Raw genomic sequence first — 6,562 nt, forward strand, 5'->3', positions numbered from 1 at the left:
GCCACCCCTAACAGACATTCTATTCTAAAACAGCAGAATAAACATTCTTCTCAAGTGCACTTGTAACATTTTTCAGGGTAGATATTATGTTAGGCACAAAACAAGTTTTAATAAATTTAAGATTAAAATGATATCAAGCATTTGTTTTCTGATGACAATGGTATGAATGAAATTATAAACAAGTAACAAGAAAACTAGAAAATACACAAATATATGGAAAGTAATTAACATGCTGATGAACAACCAATAGATCAAAGAAGAAATTGAGAGATAAATCTAAACATATATTGACACAAATAAAAATAGAAATACAGCATGCTAAAACTTATGAGATGCAACAGATACCGTTCTAAGAAGAAAGTTTATAGTAATAAACTCCTATATTAAGAAACAAGAGGTCAGTGATGTCAGAATCATGACAGTATAAGTCTTTTTTTGTTGCCTTTGATTTGCAATTATTCAGACATTAATAACTGAGCAGAGATGCCTCTGCACAGTACATTAGGATACTCAAGGGATCCTTCAATCTGTGTTCAAAAGTGGGTAAAATGGACCTCATAGGAGGCTGGGGAGGCAGGGAAGTAGCAGGGTAGACAGTGGCAGAGGTAGTAGTGGGACAGTGATGACCTCACTAGCAGAGGAGGAGGAGGGTAGAGGAGGAGAGTGAGGGTTTACCCAGAGGCACAAGTTGCAGCTGGAGGGATCCATTGCTCTCTTTGAGTAAAGACCACAGTGGCTGGTGAATGAGAAAGGAAAAGAAAGAAGGCAGACCTAGATGAATAAAGGAACACTTGCCTGCTATCTGACCCTGGATTACAACAAAGTGTTCCAGCCCAGACATCTGTGACTCCCTTACTTGAGGATATCTGTAGTGGGCCATGGACACACACAAAGCTTCAAGTGCTAAGCACTCAGCCTTCTCCACTCTGCCAACAGTTTTTTGTTTGTTTGTTTTGTTTTGAGTTTGCTTTTTTTAAATGTCAGTATTTCTATGAGCATTCTCTTAACTTTGGTGGCAAATTAGCTGTGGTTAAAGAAACCTAAAACTTGTGCTATACCACCACCTTCTGGAAAATAACAAAAAGCTTTCTAATCTTCAACCTGTTGAACTATTAGAATCTAAGTAAACAAAATCTTAACTAAATCAGAAAAGTGTTCACTACTTCAAATGCAGCAGCAGAGGAAAATTTCATTTAATACTATGAAAAATCAAAGTACTACATTATCATAAAAAGAATATGAGAATTTTCCAGCAAAGATGACATGGAACATTGCAACATAACTGATAAAGAATTCAAAATAGCTGTTATTAAGAAATTCACAGAACTACAAGAAAACTCAGAAAGGCAACACAATGAACTCAGGAATAAAATTAATGAACAGAGGATTATTTTACCAAAGAGGTTGAAATTATTAAAAAGAACCAAACCGAAATTCTTGAGCTGGAGAACTCAATAAAGGAGATGAAAAATCCGTTAGAAAGCATTGGAAATAGAGAAGATGGGATGGAAGAGTGATTAAATGATCCAGAGAATAGGAATTTAGAAAATATACAAGTGAGGGGCGCCTGGGTGGCTCCGTTGGTTAAGCGTCTGACTTCGACTCAGGTCATGATCTCATGGCTTGTGACTTTGAGCCCTGAGCCCTGCGTCAGGCTCTGTGCCCAGCAGCTCAGAGCCTGAAGCCTGCTTTGGATTCTGTGTTTCCCTCTCTCTGCCTCTTCCCCAACTCACACACTGTCTCTGTCTCTGTCTCTCTCTCCCTCTCTCTCAAAAATAAATAAACATTAAAAAAATTAAAAAAAAAAAAGATATTCTTTGGAGCACCTGGGTGGCTCAGTCGGTTAAGCATCTGACTTTGGCCCAGGTCATGATCTCAGGGTTTGTGAGTTTGAGCCCCGCATCGGGCTCTGTGTTGACAGCTCAGGGCCTGGAGCCTGCTTCATATTCTGTGTTTTCCTCTTTCTCTCTCCCTTCCTCCCCCTCTCTCTCTCTTTCTCTCAAAAATAAATAAACATTAAACAAATTAAAAAGAAAATATACAGGTGGAAGAGGAGAGAAAACTAAGATTTTTCAAAAAGAAAAGAAACCCTACAAGAGTTATCAGACTCCATTAGAAAGGCCAATGTAAAAATAATGAGTATACCAGAAAAAGAAGAGAAGAAGAAGGGTACAGAGAGTTTACACAAAGAAATAATAGCTGAGAACTTCCCAAACCTGGGGAAAACAAAACAAAACAGAACAAAACTAGACATGCAAATCCGTGAAGCTAATAAAACATCTCATTATCTCAGTGTCAAAGGGCCTTTTCTAAGACACATTATAATGGAACTGTCAAAAGTCAGTGATGAAGAAACAATTTTAAAAGCAGCCAGGGGGAAAAGAGAGATCCACAAAAGAACTCATATTAGGCTATCAGCAGATTTATTGGAAAAAAAAATCTACAGACCAGGATAAAGTGGAATGACATATTAAACATACTGAAAGATATAAAAATTTCCAATGAAAAATACTCCATTCAGCAAAGATATCCTTCAGGTATGAAATAAAAATAATGGCTTTCCCAGAAAAACAGAAGCTGAGGGGATTGACACCACTATAACTGCCTTGCAAGAAATGCGGAAAGGAGTTCTTAAAGCAGAAACAAATGACAGAGTACAAAAACAAGGTACACAAAAGTCAAATTAAGGTAATAAATAGATAGTAAAAATTAGAACACTGCAGCTTTATAAACAATTATAGCATACAAGTTAAATAAAATAGCATTAAAAATAACTATTGCCCCATCCTGTGTGCTCACAAAATACAGCCACCCCACCAGAGCAACCCCAGTGCAGTATGTCCTAGAACTACTTCTCATATTCCTGATCCAGTTTCAGGCATCTTCCCAAGACAACCCCAGTTTGCAGGGCTCAGGAATCCTTTGCAGGGGCCTATTACAGCTCCAAACATCCCACCAAGATGGCCTGAGTGCAGCATGCACCAGGACCCTATGACTATGCATACAGCAGCTCCAACCAACCTGCCAAGGTTGCCCCTGTGAGAGGAACCCTAGGAACCACTAGAATGTACTTATTTCAGCTCTAGCCATTACACAAAGAAAGCCCTGGGGAAGTGCTTCACAGAAATCCCAAACCTGCACCCACCCCAGATCTAGCCATTGTACCAATAAAACTGGGGTGCACGCAAAGGTATTTCCTGGATTGTGCTTGCCTCAGTCCCATCCAAGCTGCCAAGTACACATAATCTCTACATGGAAGGCTCCTACACAAGGCCACTCCTTCAAGACTAAGAGAGGTAGATGTTTTGCCTAAATTATATAAACAAACACAGGAAGTCATACAAAATGAGGGGACAAAGAGATATGTTCCAAATGAAAGAAAATATAAAATCCAGGGAAAAAGCCCTACTGAAACACAGAGAAGTAATTTAGTTGACACAAAGATCAAAGTAATGGTAATAATGATGCTGATCTAAATTGAGAGAAAAATGGAGGAATACAGTGAGAACTTCAACAAAGAGTTAGAAAATATAAGAAAGAGCCAATGAGAGTTGATAAATACAATAACTAAAATGAAAAATACATTAGAATCAAAAGCAGATTAAATGACACAGAAGAATAGATCAGCAATCTGGAACCCAGAATAGTGAAAATCACCCATCAGTAGCACATTAAAAATGATTTTAAATAAATTTTTAACGTTTATTTTTGAAAGAGAGAGAGAGAGGCAGACAAAGCATGAGCAGGGAAGAGGCAGAGAGAGGGAGACACAGAAACCAAAGCAGGCTCCAGGCTCTGAGCTATCAGCACAGAGCCTGATGCAGGGCTTGAACCCACAAACCGTGAGATCATGACCCGAGCTGAAGTCAGCTGCTTAACCAACTGAGCCACCCAGGTACCCCCCCCCCAATTTTTTTTAATTAAAATAGTTTAGAGACCTTTGGGATAATATCAAACATAATAAAATTTGCATAAGGGGGACACCTGAAGGAGAAGAGGAGAAAGAGAAGAGCAGAAAAGTTACTTGAAGAAATAATGGCTAAACACTTTGCTAACTTGGGAAAGGAAACAGACATCCAGGTCCAGTAGGCACCAAAGAAGTCCCAAAGAAGATGAACCAAAAGAGATACACACCAAGAATTGAAGTTAAGATAACAGAGGAGTAGAAGAAACATAAGCTAGCCTCCTCCTTCAAACACAGCTATATTAATATCAAATCACTCTTAACACCCAAGAAATTGGACATAAGTCTTAGAGAACAAATCCGCATGACTACAATCGAGAGAAATGACCTGAAGAAGGTTCTCATAGCAAGTAGACCAAAACACACCTAGGATCTAAATAACTTTATCCATTTTATTTTATTTATTTTATTTTCTTCAATTTTTTTTTCTAATTTTTTTAATGTTTATTTATTTTTGAGACAGAGACAGAGCATGAACAGGGGAGGGGCAGATAGAGAGGGAGACACAGAATCGGAAGCAGGCTCCAGGCTCTGAACCATCAGCCCAGAGCCTGACGTGGGGCTTGAACTCATGGACCGCGAGATCATGACCTGAGCTGAAGTCGGATGCTTAACCGACTGAGCCACCCAGGCGCCCCTATTTTCCTCAATTTTTAAAAAAAATTTTTTTGTTTTAATTTTCTTTTTTTTATTTCCCTGCAAAATGACAAGATGGAGGAATTCAAAGAAGAGCAAGAAATGACAGCCAGAGATTTAATCAATACTGATATAAATAAGATGTCTGAAATAGAATTTAAAACAATGATTATAAAGATATTAGCTGGGTTTGGAAAAAGCATAGAAGACATTAGATAAACCTTACTGTAGAAGATAAAAGAACTAAAATATAGACAGGGCATAACAACAACAACAACAACAACAACAACAACAACAACAAAATGCTATTGCTGAGATGCAATCCTAAATGAAGGCCATAAAAATGTGGATGGATGAAACAGAAAAACGAATAAGTAATATAGAAGTTAAAATTATGGAAAATAATGAAACTGAAAAGAAGAGGGGGAAAAAGGTCATGGTGACAAAGGCAGAATTAGGGAAATCAAGGACTTATTAAAATCAAATAAATTTTCTATCATACAAGTCCCAGAAGATGAAGAGAGAGAAAAAGTGGTGGAGAGTTTATTTTAACAAATTATACCTAAAAACTTCTCTAATGTGGGGAACGACATAGACATTAAAATCCAGGAAGCACAGAGAACTCCCAGTAAATTCAACAAAAACTGATTATCACCAAGGCATATCATAATCAAATTCACAAAATACACAGACAAGGAAAGAATCCTGAAAACAAGGGGGGAAAATGTCTTGAACCTACAAGGGAAGACATCTCAGGTTTGCAGTAAGTCTGTCCAAAGAAATATGGCAGGCCAGAAAGGAGTGATAGAAAATACTCATCCCACTGAATCAGAAAAATATACAGCCAACAGTGCTTAATTCATCAAGGCTATATTTCAGAATGGAAGGAGAGATAAAGAGTTTCCTAAACAAAAACTAAAGGAGTTTGTGACCACTAAATGAGCCCCACTAGATATTTTAAGGGAGACTTTTTGAGTGCAGGGGAAAAAAAAAAGACCAAAACAACAAAGACTAGAAAGGATTAGAGAATGTCACCAGTAACACCAACTCTACAGGTCACACAATGTAACTAAATTCGTATCTTTCAATAATCATTCTGAAAGTAAATGGATTAAAGGCTCCAATCAAAAGACATAAGATGACAGAATGGACAAGAAAAACAAGATCCATTTATATGCTGCCTACAAGAGATTCATATTATACCTAAAGACACCTGCAGGAAGGGAGTTAAGATGGCAGAGTAATAGGGGGACCTGGATTTTCCTCTTCCCTCAAACATGACTCTATTTAGGTCAGGTCACTGGAAACACTCAGGAAATAGATCTGCAGAGCGAGCAGAAGATCTCCGCAGCTGGAGGGAGACAAAGGCATGATCCAAGTACATGTACATGCGTACATGTGGAGGGGCAGATAAAATGATGGAGCTATGGAGGAGAGGGAACACTTTGTGTGGAGAGACAAAAGGGAGAAAAAGAGAGAGGGGTTGTGAAAGTGCAGCATCGAGTTAACACAAAAGGGAAACCTCTCTGGACCATGGACTTTTGCAAACAGCATTTGGAGCCGAAACTCTGAGCCTTTTGAAGTGTGAGACTTTCTCTGGGAAAGAGCTTTGGTGCACACTCCTGGGAAGGAAGGAGCTGACCTAGGAGGTCATAGCGTGCTGGAGAGATTTCTGGGAGGCACTGGAAAAGAACAGTCCCCTTCCTGGAGTACTTTGTGAAGAAGGCTTATTGCCTCCCTGAGGACAAAAAACCATACAGGTGCCAGTCAAAATCTTTTCATCAGCAGGGTGGAGAGGCTCTACTTGAACAGGGGAGCAAAGCCACACCCTGCCTGGTCTTTTTAGACTTTAGGCTTTGAATCCCATCCTAGAGCCAAAGGGAAGGCTCAGGAGAATTGTGGTCCAGGGTAAGCTGACTGCCATTGCTGTTTTGTGTGGGCTACCTGAAGAGCATGGGTTGA

This window comes from Lynx canadensis, chromosome X (genome assembly GCF_007474595.2).
Source record: "Lynx canadensis isolate LIC74 chromosome X, mLynCan4.pri.v2, whole genome shotgun sequence".
Taxonomy (NCBI): domain Eukaryota; kingdom Metazoa; phylum Chordata; class Mammalia; order Carnivora; family Felidae; genus Lynx; species Lynx canadensis.